The sequence below is a fragment of the Bos grunniens genome, chromosome 13 (assembly GCF_055505025.1).
Source record: "Bos grunniens cultivar Pamir isolate PY7600 chromosome 13, Bosgru_T2T1.0, whole genome shotgun sequence".
NCBI lineage: Eukaryota > Metazoa > Chordata > Mammalia > Artiodactyla > Bovidae > Bos > Bos grunniens.
In genome coordinates, this window is record NC_141177.1 from 39,004,821 (window position 1) to 39,027,031 (window position 22,211).

Below are 22,211 nucleotides of genomic sequence, written 5' to 3' on the forward strand. Positions count from 1 at the left end.
GTGTGTATATATTCACAGAACAGAAGAAACTGGCTAAGTCTGTGTTTAAATTTCTGGGGCTGTGAAAGGAGCCTCCTACTTCTGTTCATGATGCTCTTTTATTTTTCATTGGTATGTTCTTTTCAAAACATTAACACACTTGGAAGAGGGGATAGTCACAGCCACTCTAATTTGAGTGAGTTTATCCTCTGTTTTACAGAAGATAAAATACCTGTGTACACAGCTGGCTTTGGCGGAGCAAGTTCAGGATGGACCATCAGTAGGATGTAAGGGGGCTGTAGGAAATGAAGTTGGGGTGCCAACTAATGAGCACCCAGAGGAGAGGAATGCATCTTAAGAGGCCTTTGCAGCTTGTATGAAATAAAGCTTAGTCATTAAATTATGGGAAAAACCTTGTTATGTTAGTCTTAAATAATAGACACATTTTAAACAAGATATTAAAAAGAAAGCGACTTTATATTTGTCATTTTCACCCCTTAAAACTTCAGTTTTTTCAAGTTTAAGATAAGGTTTAGGCTTTTGGCACCACTTTTCTAGTCTTCAGAGTAATCTAAATTTTGTCTTTATTGAAAAACATATTTATCTGGTCATCTTTAACTCTTAGAATCTCTGTGGAAGGAGAGAATACACAGGAAAAAAACTGACATATTTATCAATATACATTTAATTATCGCTTTGGGGCCCTTTTATTGTTTTTCATGCAGTCAGTATGAACTGTCCTGGCCTCTCTTGATGGCAATCTTTGGTTGCAAGGGTTTCTTTTCTGGTAATTACTCAAGGTTAAAATCATCCATTCTACTCCATGGATGTAAGGATGGCAGCTGAAGGCTAAGGATAAATAACCATTAGCTTAGGTAGAGGTGAGGCACACGGCAGGGAGAACAGATGTGGTCACAGACGTCAGGAGCTCAGGACACTCACCCTCGAGATGCAGAGGCAGAGCCTCAGAGATGGCTCAGGATGCCCTCTGACAGTGGGCAGTGCTGTCTTATTACAATTCTGGACTTCTGTGGGCATCTGACAAAGCTTCTATATGTTCTTAAGACACAAACAGGCAATGCTGGAAAAAAAGAAGAAAAGAGGGAAGTTAAACAATGCTTGGCTAAGTGTGAAAGAAACATAACTTTTCCACGTGATACCAAACCGATCCTAATGCAACACCCCTTTCTCTGCTGTTCTCTCATTTTCTAAATAAAGCCACCCTGAGGAAGTAGTGGTGTCATCAGCTTAATTAAAAATACTTCCTTCATCTTGGCCGTCCAGTGACTTGTACACGTTCTTCTTCTTGGCTGACTTTTACCAGAATGAGTGATCCAGCTTCTTAGAAGAGGTTGCTGCCAGCATTACAACAGCTAATGAATATGGGACCCCTCTCACTCTCGCTCTTCAGGGACCACTAGTGTAATGAGGTAAACAGTGATCTCATTTTTGGTCATTGCAGTTTTACTGACATTGTAATCAAAGACATGAGGTAGTCGTCAATTTACTTCTTTTGTTTGTTTTAGCTTTTGTGTTTTTTTGTCTCAAGGAGCCACCTCTGAGGAAACGTGAAACTTTTTTTTTTTTCTGTTTCATTTTTGTCACTATGAAAGCAATCCCTGCTCTTTAAAGAACTGGAAAAGAATAGAAGATAAGAAGTTACTGATAATCCTCACCACTCACATACAACCACTGTTCGCATATTCCTTGACATTGAAGCACATTTAGGAAGTCTCTGTATATGAAGTTTGTATACCCAGTAACTGGAAATGAGAAAGTACCTCAATCTGTACTGGAAACTCAGCATTCTTAAATGGTTACTTAAGCCTAAAATATTTCAATTGAGTTAAACTTTGACCAACCAGGTGACTAGTTTATAGGTCCTGAAACCTTGTGGATGGCTGTGTATCAGCAAAGACCATACACCCAGAATTCCTGGACCGTGTCTGGTGTTTTCTCTCCCTAAGTATTTCAGACGCATTCTCATCTGAAAGCTTTGCGTCTTACTCAACAACCTCTATCTAAACTATGTTAAAGATACATAGAAAAGAGATGACATCAGGGAGGTGGTTTATTCTTTTCGCCTTGTGTACAGCTAAAGTTGCGGAGCGGTAATGAGTCATGCGGTCTTGTGACCAGCCAGGCACTTTTCCAATCAGAGGGACTGTTAAGATCTCTGACAACAGAACCTGTCATTGTTTGAAGAGCAGATTTCCACAGTGACCTGTACGCTTGGTGATCCAGGCTTCTGTGAGTAACAAAATGCGTTCCCATCCCTGATAAATGACAGAATGCCAGTGATGAGGTAGCACTTAGAAAAGCTGACTCATTTCCTCATTTACAGATGAAAGGGATTGTCCGAGAAACAACAATCCCCCAGGTAAGTCATGATTCCCTCAGGTAATTTGCGGCGAGTTTTTTCAAAGCAAAACTGATGGGAACACTGTCTTGTCAGCGATGAGGACTATGAAAAAGCCAATTTCTTTACGAAATAATGTCAAACATTAAAAATCAGGTCCATTTTTATCCTTAACCATTGCTGATTTCAGATGCTACTCATAAGAAAGAATTCCTGTGGTGGAATCAGGAATAAAGATGATGGAAATTTTCCCATTAACTGAAATGTGGAATCAACATCAACTTTCCTTTTTATTTTCTACCAGACATGTTTTGATGGTGACATTACAGCTGTTACTCTGGACATCTGGGGGACATCTGTGTGGAAAGTGTGGGGTACCCCCTCCATGTTGATGGACAGTCTAGATTCACTGGGCTGGGGGATTTCCAGCCAAGTTGGGTGGACTTGAACTGACTCAGAGGCCACTGCCATCTTGGGAAAGCAGGAGATCTCCTTCTCCTTGACTGGCAGTCTTTAGCTCTTTTATCTGTTTTACAATCAGGCTGCCTTTACAAACACATTCCTCCAAGCCTCTTTGGAGCATATTTATTTTTTAAAGTCCGAGAACCCTGTTGGGAGAAAAACATTAGATCAACACAATCCGCTGAATATCACCCAAAGTCGTAGCTCATTTCTTAGACTAGATTTTACAAGGACTTTTTTTTTTTTTTAAAGTATAAACTAATAAAGTATAAATTAAAGTATAATTGACTTGCAATGTTTCAGGTGCACTGCAAACTAATTCAGTTATACATCTGTCTATCTAGTCATCAGCTACTTTTCCCCATCCTTTTTCATTACAGCTTGTTACAAGATACTGAATCTAGTTCTCTGCCCTATACAGGAGGTCCTCATTGTTCACCTGTTCTGTATGTACTAGGGTGTGTCTGTCAATCCCATGTGGCCTTTGCAGCGGTGGAAACAGGCTCCTCTAACTAGGATTTCATTATTTTCACTCATTTACATTGTAATAACATGTAACTTGCCCTCTGTTGCCTCTCTCCCTACTTGGCGTTCCTTCTTCTGAATTCTCTTGTAACTCTAACAGCTGTGCCATTATTTTTGTCGTTGGGAAATCACGAATTATGAAACATTAAACTGAGTGCATTTAAAAATAACCTAGGCTTCCCTGCTGTTTGGGTAAGGCCACTGGCTTGTTTGGGGTTGCTGATGGGAATAAATGGCCATGTGTGATTACTTCTAGAGCCAGCTTGTTTGCCCGGAGGAAAGAATTCACTGAACAGCCACAGACGACATTCCAGAACATCAGCCAACCACTTCCCAACAGGGTACCATTGGGTCATCACAAGGCCTGCCACCAGCCCTGGCAGCGGGACTCCACATACCTTCCCATGGCAGAGGTCAGGTTGCAGGAGGTCAACATGGGCTCTCATGGCAAGAGCTTATCTTAGTGCTTCTTCGCTCTGGTTTCTTGATAAAAGGCCATTGGAATTTTTAAGTCTCTGGAAATCCATGGGACTCTACTTTTTTTTTAGAAGGTATTTTCTATGCTTTGCAATGACTTCTTCGGGTGAACTTCGGTCTAAATATTACATTGCAGGATGCTGTGTGTGTTTTGGGGGTGGGGGGGAAGCGTGTAATTTCACATACTTCAGGGCCCAGAAGAGATTTGTCACTTTGCATGTCTTCCTTCCTTGTTGACAAATCACGGTGCTCTTACTACTTATCTGGAATCTGAGACTCTGCTGTGGCAGTGCGTTGATCCCCAGAACAGTTAGTGCACCAGGTGGACGCTAAGCCTCCTCATCTCCCCACCCCTCATCTGTTTCACAAACTGGACAACTCTGTCTTGATCTGCTTTCCTATAAGAGCTCGTTGGAGCACAAATAGATAAATTATTTAGAAGGGACCATCAAAGCCGAGTCCAGGAAGAGGTTGGTGCCTCCTGGCATGGTCACTGAGCTGAGAAGCTGGGTTGGGGCTCAGGTGATATGCATGAGGTGCTGGTCCAGGTGGGTCCTCCTCAGGGTTCTCTTGACTGAGAGCATTGTCCTGGAGCCCAGATACCGAGGTGCCTGTGTTTGGGGGTGGGGAGTCCCTTGGACATCAAGAAGATCAAATCAGTCTATCCTAAAGGAAATCAGCCCTGAATATTCATTGAAAGGACTGATGCTGAAGCTGAAACTCCAATACTTTGGCCACCTGATGAGAAGAGCTGACTCATTGGAAAAGACCCTGATGCTGAGAAAGACTGAAGGCAGGAGAAGGGGATGACAGAGGATGAGATGGTTGGATGGCATCACCGATTGGATGGACATGAGTTTGAGCAAGCTCTGGGAGTTGGTGATAGACAGGGAAGCCTGGCATGCTGCCATTCATGGGGTTGCAAAGAGTTGACACGACTGAGTGACTGAACAACGACCTCTATGCAGGTGGCGAAGTTTAAATGAGGTGACCAGAGAGGTTTTCTCATGTGATAGGGTTAGAGTCCTCAGGGTAAGAGAGCAGAGAACTTCGTTTCCCACCTCCCATTCTGTCTGTCTGTCTCTCTCCCTCTGTCTCTCTCCTCTCTGTGAATGAGGACACAGTGAGGAGGCAGCCATCTGCAAGACCAGAAGAGATGGCTCACCGGCACTTGGCCGGGCCTCCAGCCTCCAAAACTGTGAGAGACAAAGTCCTGTTGTTTATGCCGCCTGGAGTGTAGGACTCAGCTAAGCCAGCTGAGCTGACGGGGACAAAGCCCATTCGCCCACCTGGACACGGAGGGCCTCTCCCTCTGAGGGGCCAGCCCTGCTCTCCCTACCTGCCCTCTGCTGGGTGGTACTCTGGGCCTTCTACAGCATTCCTGCCTTCCACCTGGATTAGAAGCTCCAGTAACAGGCCGTATCATGATTTGTACCCCTTAGGTACTAGCCAAGTACATTTCTCACACTATAAAGTGTAATATTTGCTGATTGATTAACTAGTCTGAGAGATGAAGAGCTAAATTGGACCTGATATGTTGCAATAGTTTGTTTTTACTTTGGCTTCAGAATTGGCAAAGAAACATGGGGATAATTATGCACAAAATTTCTGTCTATTTGGCGATATGAATGTGCAGTTTATTTTTCTCCTGGAATGATCCAGAGAGGGTTACCTCAGCCCTGCCCTTTAGCCTGCATGTGGACATAGAACGGGGCCCAGGACACCAGAGTCTATGAAAAGCTCGCTTAATTTTCTTTGAACAAAGGCCATTTTATCAATCATATTACAATCCCATTAAATTATCTGATACTAGATCTCTCTCCTTTATGATTATTCAATCTCTGTTTTGTAGAAAAGGGGGAAAATCCCTTGAACCAGAAATGATTCCTTTCTACTTTGTGTTCCTTTTTTCGCTCTGGGTGAAATAAACTAAACCCTTTACTCTGGGCCACTTGATTTAATGTGGTGCAGAATTTTCAGTTAATGACGATACCTTGGACTTGATCAGAAAGTCAAGCCACAAGAACTGAAGCTCCAAGGGATTAATACTTTTTAATTCTTTGTACAGAAAGACTGTGTGTCAAAAAATAATCCCAAAGGATTTTTCATTCACTTTTCTAACCTAAAACGACCCTGTCCTTAATTTAAAGTGCTAGATGTGTGTCACGGAATCATGAGTTACCTTTTCTATTTATGTGTAAAAATCAGCTTTAGTTCAGAAGATATTTGGGGGACATTTGCTTAATCAACACTCATGTTCAGAAATGTTTTATCTGTGATGTTATCAGTATCTATACTTTGCAAATATATTTAAAAAAACTACTCTGCCGCCTTTACTTTAAATTATGACATCTGAGTGAAAAGGCCACATCACAAGTTGGTGGCTGTGTGACTTGCCTGAGCCCCACCTGACCGATGCTGTCAGCTGCATCTCCGCAAAGCACAGCTAGGAGAAGCAAAGACATAATCAACTCAGTGGTTTTGGCCACAGTCTCCTCCTCCACAACACAGGGCAAAACAAACCATAGAGACAGTTGAAGTTTTGCTCAGACTGTTGGACTGATTATTTAGATAATTGCTTTAAAAACTTCTGCCATGTCAGCTTCAGGCATCCTAGAACCATGAGAATAACCCTAGAGGGCAGGGAGGAGGGGTCAGAAATGAGAGGAGGAAGCTGATCCTTGAAGATATTAACTGCGAAGCTTCATTAGCTGTGAACTCTCCTCCTCGGTACTTATTTTTATGTGAGTTAAATATAGCCTCAATCGTAAATGCCTCTATTAATTGCACTCTCTGTAACTTGCAACTGAATGATATTCCAAATGCATCAAAACACAGAGTCATTTCAGAAGTAAACACTCAAGGAATCAATGTAGAAACCTTGATTGGAGGAAGCGTCACAGAAAATGTATCTTTTGGTCAAGGTCTTGAGTAGAGGGAAATATTTAATAATAAAAAATTATCAGTTGACATTTGTTGAGAGCTCCTTGTGTTCCGGGGGTGACAGTTTCAAAATTCATCAGTACAATAACCTTATGAGCCAATTCTATCCTATCCTCAGTTACTTGTGTGGACCCAGGATGAGAAAGGAATTGAGAAATTCCCTGATCTGTGGAATATCGCCTCTCTGGTTGGCAGTAGATGGAGAGTTGATGCCAGAGTTGCCTTATTCCAGAGCAAACACTTTTCTTCTTTGGACAGAGGCTGGCAGGCAAATTAACTGAATTTATACCCCAAGAAAACTCATTCTGAGGTTGATGGGACAGTTAATTGTTATGGTAGTCACAAGCCTACCATGACCTATGTTCTAAAAGGTCCTAAGTAAATGCATTAATGGAAAACTCTTTTAATGATTAAAAGACATAAATGACTGATCTAAAGCAAAAGAATAAAACCACTTAACACGAATTTAGGGCTCCTATGTGCCGGACACTTTGCTTATGTATCTGGTATTCAGTTGACTTCTTCTAACAGCCAAGCGAGAGGATGTTCTTTTACTTTCCCCACTTCACTGATGATACAACCAGATACAGGGAAGTTATATCAACCTCCAGTCACAGAACTGAAAGAAGTTGTGGGTCAAGGATGGAATCTAGGATGTCCAGTAGTATTCTGTCCCCTGAGCTCAGGTTCAGTTCAGTTCAGTCACTCAGTTGTGTCTGACTCTTTTGTAACCCCATGGACTGCAGCACACCAAGCTTCCCTGTCCATCACCAACTCCAGAGCTTACTCAAACTCATGTCCATCGAGTTGGTGATGCTATCCAATCATCTCATCCTCTGTCATGCCCTTCTGCCTTAGATCTTTCCCAGCATCAGGGTCTTTTCCAATGAGTCAGTTCTTTGCATCAGGTGGCCAAACTATTGGAGTTTCAGCTTCAGCATCAGTCCTTCCAATGAATATTGAGGACTGATTTCCTTTAGGATGGACTGATTTGATCTCCTTGCAGTCCAAGGGACTCTCAAGAGTCTTCTCCAACACCACAGTTCAAAAGCATCAATTCTTTGGCACTCAGCTTTCTTTATAGTCCAATTCTCACATCCATACATGACTACTGGAAAAACCGTAGCCTTGACTAGATGGACCTTTGTTTGCAAAGTAATGTCTCTGCTTTTTAATATGCTATCTAGGTTGGTCATACCTTTGCTTCCAAGGAGCAAGCATCTTTTAATTTCATGGCTGCAGTCACCATCTGCAGTCACCATCTGCAGTGATTTTGAAGCCCCCCAAAATAGTCTGTCACTGTTTCCATTGTTTCTCCATCTATTCGCCATGAAGTAATGGGACCGGATGCCATGATCTTAGTTTTCTTTCTGAATGTTGAGTTTTAAGCCAACTTTTTCACTCGCCTCTTTTACTTTCATCAAGAGGCTCTTTAGTTCTTCTTCACTTTCTGCCATAAGGGTGGTGTCATCTGCATATCTGAGGGTATTGATATTTCTCCTGGCAATCTTGATTCCAGCTTGTGCTTCATCCAGCCCAGCGTTTCTCATGATGTAATCTGCATAGAAGTCAAATAAGCAGGGTGACAATATACAGCCTTGACGTACTCTTTTTCCTATTTGGAACCAGTCCATTGTTCCATGTCCAATTCTAACTGTTGCTTCCTGACATGCATACAGATTTCTCAGGAGGCAGGTCAGGTGGTCTGGTATTCCCATCTCTTTCAGAATTTTCAACAGTTTATTGTGATCTGCACAAAGACTTTGGCATAATCAATAAAGCAGAAGTAGATGTTTTTTCTGGAACTCTCTCCCTTATTAGATGATCCAACGGGTGTTGGCAATTTGATCTCTGGTTCATCTGCCTTTTATAAATTCAGCTTGAACATCTGGAATTTCACAGTTCATGTACAAGTGAAGCTTGGCTTGGAGAATTTTGAGCATTACTTTGCTAGCCTGTGAGATGAGGGCAATTGTGTTGTAGTTTGAGCATTCTTTGGCATTGCCTTTCTTTGGGATTGGAATGAAAACTGACCTTTTCCAGTCCTGTGGCCACTGCTGAGTTTTCCAAATTTGCTGGCATATTGAGTGCAGCACTTTCACAGCATCATCTTTTAGGATTTGAAATAGCTCCACTGGAATTCTATCACCTCCACTAGCTTTGTTCGTAGTGATGCTTCCTACGGCTCACTTGACTTCACATTCCAGGGTATCTGACTCTAGGTGAGTGATCACACCATCGTGATTATCTGGGTCATGAAGATCTTTTTTGTACAGTTCTTCCGTGTATTCTTGCCACCTCTTCTTAATATCTTCTGCTTCTGTTAGGTCCATGCCATTTCTGTCCTTTATTGTGCCCATCTTTGCATAAAACGTTCGCTTGGTTTCTCTAATTTTCTTGAAGAGATCTCTAGTCTTTCCCATTCTATTGTTTTCCTCTTTTTCTTTGCATTGATCCCTGAGGAAGGCTTTCTTATCTCTCCTTGCTATTCTTTGGAACTCCACATTCAAATGGGTGTATCTTTCCTTTTCTCCTTTGCCTTTCACTTCTCTTCTTTTCACAGCTGTTTGTAAGGCCTCCTCAGACAACCATTTTTCCTTTTTGCATTTCTTTTTCTTGGGAATGGTCTTGATCTCTGCCTCCTGTCCAATGTCACAAACTTCCGTCCATAGTTCTTCAGGCAGTCTGTCTATCAGATCTAATCCCTTGAATCTATTTGTCACTTCTATTATATGATCATTCCCTAAAAGAATCCTTTTTTATTTTGGGGGTTTCATTGAACACAGAGAAGAAAAAGGTGATTATATCACTAAAGGAACTACCTATTTGTCATCTTGCACACAAATGAGAGCAAAGTTCCACAGGTTAATTCATGAGGGTATTTGCCCAAGTTTTCCACTGTCATAAGCCATGGGGAAGGAAACAATTGAGTTTAAAATTCTATTTTGATATGAACAGGGTGATGAGCAGTTTTGAACTTTACTCTGAGCAAATAAAAGCCAAAGAGTATTTTCTTTTTTACTTTTATTTGAGCAATCAAAACAGTCATCCAAAAAAACCAGCAATTCAGTGGATAATACAAATGCCAGCTACAATTAATTGAATTAATGGAGTGATAGATTTGCCAAAGGCTAAATTTCTAAGTCTTATGACATCTTTTGCCTGAATCTTCAGACTTGTTAAGAAAATTCCAGAAAATTTGCATCCTGGGCCAGGGATGTCTCGCCTGCTCAAAACAGTTTGGAACTCTCTTGTGGGTGTTTTAGAGCCCTCCCAACCTTCAGGACTTGGGAATTAATGACCTTTGTTTGAAGCCCAGCCTTTGCATGGTTCTTATTAGTGGCTGGTGATTCACTGGGGGAATGTTGACTTCTAGCAAAAACAAACAAACAGAATTCGAAGTGTGACTCTGAAGTCATTTTGTGTCTGAAATTCAATCCCAAAATCTTTCCAAAAGAGAAATTTCCTAATTCCTTTTCATTCTATCTTTTGAATTTGAAACTATGTGACTCAATGAAAAAATGAAGGTAAAAATGAAGGAAGTGCATTGGGGATTTGTATAGGTGGATTTCACACACACACACGCACAGAGGACTTCATGTTTGAGCCAGAGGAAACACTTTCTCTGGCTTGTTTCTGCTTGTGAATGCAGAAAGTCATGCTCACTTCACTTTATTTTCCTTTTGCATCCCTCTGGTACTCACCCACACCCGTAGCTCCCACTTCTGTGGGCTGACAGAGCTGTGATCCTCAGCTGTCAGCATCTGTCTGAGCGGGAGCACTGCCTCTGCCTGAGCGGGAGCACTACCTCTGCCTGAGTGGGAGCAGTACATCTGTCTGAGCAGAAGCACTGTGTATCCCAGATGTAACATGGCTGCAGCCTTCCCTGTGCACAAGTGTTCACCTCGGCTCTCCCTGCCCACCTGGCTGTGTCTGTCCTAGGCCTACTCTGCCCCCAGGCTTCCAGGTGAGGATTTCTGGTTTCTTCTTGCCCTTGACCCACATCTCGCTGACCCCTGTGGACAACTGGAGCCTGCCTTCTTGCAGATAGGAAAGGGCCTGCTCTCATGTTCCTGAGACTGTGAGCAGAGCCCTGGGTGATGACTCGGCACTTCTGCTGCTTGTTTGGAAGGTCAGGGCATGGCCATCGGGTAACCCTCACTTTAGGACTGAGCATCCCCTCCAGCCTATTTTTTGCAATGTTCACAGATGCTGCGTCCATCCTCATTAATGTCGTTGGACAGTGGTCATTTCAACCTCAATCGACTCTTTGATTTTTTTCACTTTTTGGGAAATACACTATTAATACAATTTGTCAGTATTCTCTGAGGAGCACTTATTATGCTGCAATTTTAGTATGTTTTACCAATTTAGTTCTCATAATGGGCTGCAAGTGCCTTGATTTTAAAATCTTTTTTCCCAGGCCTTTTGAGAGCTGGCTATAACCTGAGATTATTTCCCTAATGGACTGTTACTATAATGTACTTCTTAAAAGCCAAATGGTACTTCTCACTTCATTTTGCATATCCAGTGACATTTTTAGCTTGGTATTAATAATCCAACATTTTTGAAAATCCATTATAAATCTCCTTAAACCCAGGTGAACTCATTAACTCTTAGATAAAATAAATTGGATTAAAAAAAAAGACTTAATTTTATCTGCCTCTCATGATGACTTTGAGTAGGAAAAAGAAGTAGAAGTGAATTCTCCTGACTTCAGATCTGGTGTTGGTTTTGCTAGAATGACCAATTAAGATAGGCTGTGAGATTTAAAAATGAAAACAGAGAAAGAAACATCTGTCTTCTCTTTGAGTCAAACAGATGAATGTGAAAGCAAAGGTCATGATTTCTGCTTTTGTCATCCTGAGTGAGGTAGGATGAGGGGAAACAAGAAAATGCTTGATTAAGTCCCCCAAACTTACAAACCAAATATGTAGACAAGCTAGAATTTTCAACAACTAGAGCCTTATAAAAACAAGTTTTCTATCTTGCTTTTCAGCCTAAAATCTCAGCATTTTGATCATGCTGAGGACTCTGTGAGTGTGAGTTCAGTCATTTGCAGGCTTCACTTAGATGTAATGGGCTGTGCCGTGCTTAGTCGCTCAGTCTTGTCTGACTGTTGGTGACTCCATGGACTGTAGCCCATCAGGCTCCTCCATGTGTGGGTTGAACTGTGTCAAATTCCTGTGTTAAATCCTAACCCCACTATCTAAGAATGTGACCTGATTTGGAGATAGGGTCTCATGGGGTTGTGGGAGGAGGTTAAGTTAATGAGGTCATGGGGAGGGTCCTAATCCAAGACCAGTGTCCTTCTAAAGAGAGAAGATTAGGACAAGGACGTACACGGGGGGAGAAGGCCATGTGACAGCACAGTCAGAGACTGGAGGATGCGTCTACAGGCCGAGGGACAGCAGAGGTTGCCCCGACAGCACCTGCACCAGGAGGGAGACCTGGAATAGACTCTCCTGTGGAATCTTCAGAAGGAATCACCTGCTGACACCTGGATCCAGGGCTGCTCCAGAGCCATGAGACACTAGAGGTCAGTTGCTGATGCCACACGATGTGTGCTTCTTTGTTATGGTAGCCCCAGCAGACAAATACGCTGGACACCCAGAGAGTCAAAAGCCATGTCCGACATAATCCACACCCATCAGTACCCATCAGATACTGACAGTGAACTTAGTGAGCGATCCCCCTGAAACACTGAGCAACCACAGGTGCATCCTAGGGGGAAGGCCCTAGAGTGATTCAAACTGTAAATGCTATCAGGAATCAGAGGACCGAGAGAAACAGACTGAAACCTCCAAAAAGCCCCACTGCTTAGAGTGAAAGAAAGAGGAAGGGTGCCAATGAATCTAGAGGAAGAACCCAAAGCCGGTAGCTTGGGGGATGGATGCTGGGAACAAAAATCAAGGGACTTCCCTGGTGATCCAATGGTTAAGACTTCACCTTTCAATGCAGGAGGTGTGGGATCCATGCCTGGCTGGGAAGCTAAGATTCCACATGCCTTGTGGCCAAAAAACCATAACAGAAGCAATATTGTAACAAATTCAATAAAGACTTTAAAAATGGTCTGCATCAAAAAAAAAAAAAAAAAATCTTAAGAAAAGAAAGACCAAAAGCCAAGACCCCATCTCTTTTCTGACTAATCATGTCCTGTGTTCTCACTGGCTATCCAAGGAGACACAGCCTGGTGGAAATGACCCCCTGGTAAGTGAGAGTCTTAGGTGGTGTCAGGGAGGAGAAGGTCATCACCAGGCTCAAAATTTTCAGGAGGGTGTGTGTTTCTTTACGTACCATTTCAAGCAACAACAGAAAACCAAAACTGCAAAATGTAATTTTGCTACTTCCATAGCAATCTATAATTGCTGTTAAAAGTCAACACACAGGACATGCCTATGGCAAGGTCTTTATTGCCTAGGAATGACTTAATCATTTAGAATCATTGAAGAAAAATTGGATTTTATACTTAAAGACGGAAACCTTTCTTGCCATTTGTAAAGCTTATGAAACTCAACTTCATTTTCAACGTACAATCACTAGTGAAAGTGAAAAGAAACTTTATTTAATAATTGACTTGGGTTGTCTTTAAATATAGCTTTGGCCTGTTTTGTGAGTTTTTTCTTGAATTTTCTATTAGTAGGCATAACTGCATGCTCATATTTGCTATGACATATCATAACTGTACCTTCTTTTCAACAGCTCATGAAAACTCTACTTTTATGGTGCAGAATAAAATCCCATCATAATTTTACTTTCCTCTGAGGAAATTCCTGAAATATAAGTTTAAATATTAGAGACAGTGAGACAGGGGCAATTGCTTAAAACCACAATGGAAATTTGACTCATTCTGAAACTTCAAAATTGCAATGCGCTACTAAAAATAATTAGTCATCCCTACTGCCAGGCAAGATTTCTTCTTGGATATTCTATACTTGTGAAATGCACTGTAACTCACCCTTCTTCCAACCCTTGGTTTGCTGCAAGCTATTGATCCCTGTGTTGACATTAACCACCTCCCAGTGCTTTCTTACACATCTCTCCCTGCACCAATCAGAACAGAGGAGGTTTATCTAGGCCATGTGTGCTTATTAAGGATATCACTCATTGAATTAAAAATTAAAAGTGAGTAATTATATGATGTGATTGCAGTAATTAAAGTACAAAAGGAAAGGTTGATGTCACATTTAAAAATGAGCCTTGGAGTAATTGGATAGAGAACTGATAAAAGAACGGTCTGCTTACTTTGTGTGTAGAACTCTTCAAATTAATAAAACCCAATGTACAGCTGTCTGTCTGAGACATCTTGTACTGTCTAGAAGGCCAACAACAAATTATTATTGTTTTCCCCCAATACGTAGGTCACCATTTTGGTAATACACACTCAACCTCTCAAAACTTGTCTGCAGCTCAGTAGAAATACAGGTTCGATACAAATGAAGGACAGACACCATTTCTCATGGGGCATACTGTGCTACTGCTCACCATTTGTCTCAGGAAAAAGTGACACTTTTTTCAGCTTCATTGAAATATAACTGACAGATAAAAATTGTATGTATTTAAGGCACATGGCATGATGGTATGATTTATGTACAAGTTGTGAAATAATTATATTTATTTTATCCTTAAAAAATAAGTAACCCATATGCATAAAGTGGAGAAGGAAATGGCAACCTACTCCATTGTTCTTGCCTGGAGAATCCCAGGGATGGGAGAGCCTGGTGGGCTTCTGTCTATGGGGTCGCACAGAGTCGGACACGACTGAAGCGACTTAGCAGCAGCATGCATAAAGGAATATTGGAAAATATAGTATTGTATTACTGTAATATTATTGTAATAATATTATAATATTTCCAATTGTAATATTGGAAAATACAATATTAGAAAATATAGAACAGCAGGCCAGAAAAAACAATCAAATATACCTACTGCCCTTTTTTTCTGGGAAGAGGTTGTCAATATGCTGTGTACATATACACTATTATATGTGACTTCTTTACTTATCATATATCCAAGGCCTTTTGTGTGTTTTGGAAGAACCTTGAAAAATATTGAGTGAGTGTGCAACACTCTATTAAGTGGTTATACCAGCACTTAACTAACAACTGCATTTTTATATTGCCTTTTCCAGTTCTTTAAACCATAAAGAACAAAGCAGGGGTAACACTGCTATATCATCCTTCCCCCCTCACCCCACAAATCCAAAGGTTGAAGTCCTAACCAATATTGTGTCTGTATTTGGAGTAAGGAAGTAATTTAGATCAAAAGTGACAGAATTCCAAATTTAAAAAATCATTATTCTAGAGTTATAAAAAAAATGCCAGGATATACAGGAGTGCTTGAACATGAACTTAAATTCTCATAAGACTTGGGGAACAACAGTTTAGGAGTAAACACAGCTCTTAGATCCAAAGGGATGCCTCTGTCTGTTTTTGTCTCCCTTTCATGGTGGTGGCAAACCCATGAGATAATGAAATCTCAGGACACCCTGTGAGTCTTGGGTTTTGCTCGGTAAAAACAGACCGTGCACCTTTCACCTGCTTTTAATGGCTAAGCTTCAGCTTCCTTCCGTTCTTGAAGTTGCTTCCCTTGTTTCATGGTCTTTGAGTTACCATCATTATCTTTGCAGTGAGATCAGGTCAGCCTCTCACCTTGGTAACTGGGCAGACTCATGGAATCACTCCAGGAAGTTGGCACCGTTCTGTCTTTTGCTGTTTTAGGACATTATATTGTTTTACATTTGATTGCTTCTATAATGGTATATACACTCATTCCACAGTATGTGGGTATTTCCTGGTCACCTGGCTGTCTAGCTGATATCCGGGGAACTGAAAAGGTGAGTAAGACATAATCATTTCCTTCTAGTGGGACATGATATAGGCGGGGAATGAGCTGCAAGTCAACCAAGAACAATGTGCATTCAATGTATGGTTTCAAACATTCGTATGTTTAGAAAAAAGGAATTTTCTTTTACTAGCCCAACTGAAAATTGTATTTGGTAAATACTATGTGCAAGTCTTTAAGAAAATTATTTTAGAATCTCCAAGTGTAATAAATTAAATATGCTTTCTGTGATTTCCTTTCTTTTTAACATTTTTATGAAAAGTAACTTGGTCTATAAAATGCTATCAAAGTGAAGTTGAATCAAAAACAGTTTTTAGTGAATTTTCTTATAAACTATAAATAGGTTACAGAAAACAAAATTGAAAACATAAAGTTACGATTTTGTCAGTTAATATGACAGAAACTAACGGATCGAGGGGGTCAAATGAAGCTTTTGAAAACTTAGCTTAAAAGTCCTACCAGAAGACAAAAATAGAACTATGATTCTTTTTCAAAGAAATATAATTCCTCCTCCCTCCACCTCCTCATTCTCTTTTCTTTTTAGAATTCTTATGTTAAGTTTACATAGTTCTCTTTTCAGTGTCGTTATTTACAACACTGTCACTGTTTCCATAGTTATGCAGAACGACTGTTTCCATAGCAACACTCTAGGTTTCCTAAACAAATAGTATCACAGTGTTAATCTTGTTTCACTGTTATTGTGCTATGTTATTAGATACAAAATTCAAAAAATAATTTAAGGAGGATTTGAAGCTAGGTGGGTTGGTTTTATTGTTTAGTGCTTTTGATATTAAATTTCAATTTCATATTAAAATACACATCTGTTTGAAAAATAGTGGGAATTTTGCATAGCAAACATGATACCAATTTTATTCACCAGTTATAAAACACTATAATTTAATAAGAGAGTGTTTCAATATGTGAACAATATACAGGGAGTTTACCCATCTTCAGATTAAAATGACTGTTTTTCAGTTGGCCTGGATAATTCAGCTTCCCTAAATCTCTAAAGTCATTTATAAGTCACCCACAGCAATATTTCCCTCTGCCACTTTTGCAGTTTAAGTAATTTCTACCCATTTTTGCCTTTTTATTTTACAGCCCCACAGGAAAGACTATGAAACAGACTTCAAGGGAAATTTATGGCTTCCGTTTTCTTTGATTGAAACCAAAGAGAAAAGTTAGTAGGTTTTGGATCTTCACTTTTAAACTTGCTTCTCTAAGAAGCAAGTCATTTGGACTCTTTCAGAAATGGAACTGTGGCCACTGCCAGCTCCCAGCTTATCCAGTTTGCTTGAGTTGAGTGAATTGTCTGCCTCCTCAGGGAGGGCCTCAGGGCACTTGGAGGGGAAGGTGGCCTACCTGCAGGGTGGAGGAAAGGGGAAGATTGCTCTTATTTACCCAAAGTCGGGCAGCTGTATTAACAGTCCCGTAGAACTGCCATGTCCTGTTAGATGTTTGTAAAAGGCTGCTGGGCTGTGCACACCTGCATCTTAGTGTTCTGAGCTCTGCCTTATTTAACACGGTGTTTCAGAAGTCTGCTCTTCACTCTCCTTTTGAATATGTCTTCCTTGAAGAACACATTTAAATGAGTTCCCATCTCAATCTAAAAAGAGTTTTTTAAATTGGGGTAGAGTTGCTTTACAGTATTGTGTTAGTTTCTGCTGTACAAGAAAGGGAATCAGCTCTAAGTATACCTATACCACTCCCTCCAGAACCTCCCTTCCACTCCCAGCCCAGCCCACCCCTCCAGGTCATCACAGAGCCCCGAGCTGGGCTCCCTGAAACAGCAGCTTCCCACTAGCTGTCTGTTGTACACGTGGTAGGGTACCTACGTCTAAATGTAAGTCCAGATACTGTAAAACCTTTAGAGGAAAACAGAGGAAGAACGGTCTTTGACATGAATCACAGCAAGATCTTTTTTTATCCTCCTCCTAGAATAATGAAAATAAAACCAAAAATAAACAAATGAGACCTAATTAAGCCATCTCAATTTTAGCAGGAAGGGCCCTGAGATTGGGGGTATAATCTAGTCATTTGCAAAGTTGAGTTGGTTTGCTCCCTTGTGTGGAAAGGAGTCCATAATGACAGAGAAGTATTAGTCGATTCAGTCCTGTCCGACTCTCTATGACCCCATGGACTGTAGCCCGCCAGATTTCTCTGTCCCTGGGGTTCTCCAGACAAGAATACTGGAGTGGGTTGCCATTGCCTTCTCGAGGGGATCTTCCCAACCCAGGGAGCGAACACAGGTCTCTGGCATTGCAGGCAGATTCTTTACCATCTGAGCCACCTGGAAAGCCCCTAATAATGACAGAAGCTGATGTCAAACTCAGGACACTGCACCCTGGGTGGAGAGCTGGGGGCGGCCAGACTCCGAGCCAGCCCAACTCAGCTCCGACATCCAAGCTGTGGGATTTGAAGCCTGTGATTTCAACTCCTCTGAGCCTCTGTTTCCTCATCTATAAAATCAGGAAAATGATACCCAGTGTGCAGCATTGTTGGGAGGTTGGAGATACAAATAAGCAAGATGGTGACTAAGCTAAGAGATGGTCATTGTGATTTACTGACATTTCCTCCTTTTTTTTTTTTTTTTTTTGATAATTTGGAGTTTGGGGTCAGAAAGAGCCCGATTCCCCTATAGTGCTGCAAGGAGAGATGTGTCTGTGGACATTCTGCCCTGATCAAGCTTCTTCAGGTTTCACTGGGCTGGCTCCTACCCACTTGCAGCAGGCAGCTTTAACTCTTTGGTCCAGGGGAGGTTGGCGTTCAGACTTCCCAAAGATGTCTCGTCATGTGGATTCCTTCCACAGGCAGCAGCCTTGTGATGTGGAAAGCCCCTGAGAAGAGGTCCTTTCCTCCTCACCACCCTTGAAGTGTAGTTTCACCAGTGTTTCTCAGCCTCTCATGTACAAACAAGTACCCAGGATCTTGCTGAGACGTACATTTGGGTTCACAGGTCTGCGTGGGGACTGCATTTCTGTGTGGCTGACAAATTCTTGGGTAATGCCAAAGGCACTGGTCTAGGGACCACATTTTAATGAGAAAGAACTACAGTCCCCAAATCAGAGTTTTTCTCAGGTTTATTAAGACCCCAATTAGGGGCCAGTTCCTGTAACAGTGGGTGCCCAAACTACCTTGGTGTATTTGGGGTTCTTGTTCTAGTACAAGATCCAGACCACCCGGTTTCGTTGAACTTGGCCTCTTTGTGGGTTTGATCCTTGGGTCAGGAAGATCCCTTGGAAGAATGCATGGTGACCCACTCCAATATTCTCGCCTGGAGAATCCCATGGACAGAGGAGCCTGGCAGGCTACAGTCTGTAGAGTCACAAAGAGTCTGACATAACGGAAGTGACGGAGCACACACATAGCACATGACTTGTTCGTGAGATGGAGAGACTGGGCTGGCTGAAATCTCTTGGGTCCATCTCAAAGACCCAATGTGGTACTCCTCCTCCTTCTGGATGCAGGGCAAATCCGGATAGATGCAGAAGTGCATCCATTCAAATCAGCTGATTTGACTCGCCTATGATTGAGGGCAGGAGGAAAAGGGGGAGACAGAGGATGAGATGGTAGATTGGCATCACTGACTCAATGAACATGAGTTTGAGCAAGCTCCGGGAGATAGTGAAGGACAGGGAAGCCTGGTGTGCTGCAGTCCATGGGTTCGCAAAGAGTCGGACACGATTTAGTGACTGAACAGCAATGAGTCCAAGGATCAAAATGATTCAGTTGTATTAGGAAAAATGTGTAACAGAATTTGAATTGATCATCAGAATAGTTTAATATGCCAACTAGAAGTTCAGTGACTCATCTACAAACAAGTAGAGATTCTGGCTGTATATCATAATTATCAAAAAATACAATATACTGAATGTTTTGGAATTCTCTAAGAAAGTATGTTTTCATTTCCTTTTGTTATGTAGACAGCATAACAAATCCAGTTAGGTTTTCTCAGATAAAATTGTGCTTGGTTTTCTGTTCTCTTATACTTCTGAAACTTGTTGGTGTTTTAATTGTTATATCTTAATAGCAGTGTTTCTTTCATGGAAACCTTTGAATGGCAACTTGCTCTTTTCTGAGATATTTTAAAAGGAAATTGTATTTGAATGGTCTAAAAAAGAATCCAGGGCTTTCTAGGGGATTTTGTCACTTGGGTTTTCTTTACTTATGATCTCATTGTTGAGGATTGTATAAGCTTCCAAGAATCAAAGGGATAGCAGTTTCTAATAAGTCCATGCAAACACAGGATTATTTTAATTTTTATTTGTATTAAATACATTCACTCTACTGTCACCAACCTCATAGTGAATCATGACGAGTCTACTTGCCCTCCTCAAAAATACAATAGAATTATAACAAAATCAGTTTTCTTTGGAAAATGAGGTAGCCAGTTTTCCAATAGTGCTTGCTTGCCGTGGAAAATTTCTCGACTGTCAATGATAAACTAGAATGTAAAAAATGTGCGTGACAATGGTGTCATCCTCGCATGATGAGGGGCACGTGAGCTCACAACAGTTAAGGTCTTAGAGTAGCATGTGGCACATGACACTGTTCAATAAGTATTACGTAGTGATAGTACTCCTGACTCTGATCTCAGTGGATCTAACAAACAACACTGAAGTAGCATAAGCTCTCCCCAGCTTCTTATGTGTTGTTATATGTATATATAGATATGCCCTTTTGTAAGTGATGGTTTCAAATGCTGTAGAAAAATCTGACAGTCCAGTAGAAGGAAATAATGCAAATATTCTCTGAAAGTCTATTATGACTATAATTTGAATGTTCAATTCAAACAGATAACCATTCTCATGATTCTCTATTAATAGAATGTTGTTATAGATGATCATGATTCAGAAAGAAACTGTTTTCCAAATAAAAAAATGTGGGAAAAAAAAAAAAAAAACCCGAGCCTATGAAACAGAGGTGCAAGCAAATGTATTTATTTCTATGAGAAATGCATGTATGTTTTTCTACTGGCTGTATTAATTAAAATTAAACACTCATCTTGTCCTATTGCATCTCTGGTTGTGCTATAAAGCACTAACACTGAACTGGGTGTTTGCACAGAACAAAGAAAAAGGGAAACTTAGCAAATAGTTGGTTTAGTGAAGTCAATCCACCATTCCAAATCACCAGGGCCACACATTCAGTCGGATGGATAGTTCTCACTTGCTGAGACCGTGAAGCTGTTCTTCTATGTCTGTTTTGTGCAAACATGAAGGGGGATGCACAAGCAAAGTCTCCATGATTTTGTGGGGCTTTTCTGCAGTTTATTTATGCAAGGTGAAGCTCAGAAGATTTTGCCTGTACATGAACACTTCAAGATGGTTATCAGGTTTGCCAAAGATGCCCCAAAGCCGTGGCAGAATAACCTGGGGATGATTCACCTACAACAGACAGGAGTAGCATCCGAGGAACATGATTAAGTCCCAGGACTCAATGGTTGGATACCTTGGGTTCAGACTCCAGCTCAACCCTTGCTGAACTACTTTGAGAGACTCGCTCACCTCCCTGTGCCTCATATGACGTGGTCATCTTGGCAACAGGGATCTCGGTACCTGATGGCAAAGGCCATTGTGGGAAGGAGCAAGATCACGTACACAGGGTGACTAGAGCACTGCCTTCTGCCCAATGACCAAGAAGCGCTAGTGGTGATTAGAAAGTGAATAATGTTTCCTGTAACTGCCATGGAGACCATTAGTCATAGAATGGGCTTTTATGAGTTGCTTCCCATTTGGCTAAAGCTGATTATAAACTTCTTACACTTTGATTCTGTAATCTTGGCAAACATGAAGCTGCTCTGAAGCTTCTAAGTCAGGTTAAGATCTCAGATTCTAGAGGGAGCTTAGTAATGGGTCAGGTACTAGCAGAAAGGGCTGGGAAGATCAGAACTTTTAGACAATTCCAGATGTTTTGGGTATGAAATAATTCTTAAACTCTGGGTTTAACTTTGTCAACATAACCTCAGTAGTAACCATGTGACCAACTGTTTTCATCAGCTCTGGCTGTCATAACAGAATACCCGCAGAATAGGTGGCTTAAACAACAAGTTTATTTCCTTATAGTTCTGGAGGCTGCAAGTCCAAGGTGAAGGTGCTGGCAGATTCAGTATCTGGTGAGGACCCCCTTCCTGCCTTGTGGATGACTCTCTTCTCGCTGCGTACTGAAGTGACCTTTGATTTAGGATTGTCTTGCAAAGAAATCGCTGATATTTCTTAATAAAAATTGCTGAAATTTTGAAATGTGGTTCTAATAGGTATGCAAATCAGATAAAGATCAGAGGCTATTCTAATTCAGGGAAATTCCAGATGCAGGCACACGTCAGAGATATTTTGGGCTCAGTGCCAGACCGCTGAAATAAAGCGAATATCACCATAAAGCAAGCCACAAAGTTTTCTGGTTTCCAAGTGCATGTAAAACTCATGGTTTTACTATACTATCATTGATTAAGTGTGCAACAGCATTATGTCTGAAAAAACAATGTATGTACCTTAAAAGTACTCCTGCTAAAGATGCCAAAACAATTGCAATAGTAACATCAAAGGTCACCGATCACAAATCACCATAGCAAATATAATAATTATGGAAAACATGGCAATAGTGCGAGAATTACCAAAATGTG

General features: G+C 41.1%; 1 long non-coding RNA gene across 2 annotated transcripts; it reads left to right on the top strand.

Annotated features, from left to right (window-relative positions):
- The first annotated feature begins 2,173 nt into the window (after positions 1–2,173).
- On the top strand, positions 2,174–21,831 carry LOC147360774 (uncharacterized). Of its 2 annotated transcripts, XR_015138715.1 has the most exons (3): positions 2,174–12,284; positions 15,525–15,581; positions 16,691–21,831. It is a non-coding gene; the product is annotated as an uncharacterized LOC147360774 (long non-coding RNA). The 2 variants fall into 2 exon arrangements; XR_015138714.1 differs by having other exon boundaries at positions 2,174–15,581.
- The last annotated feature ends 380 nt before the right edge of the window (positions 21,832–22,211 follow it).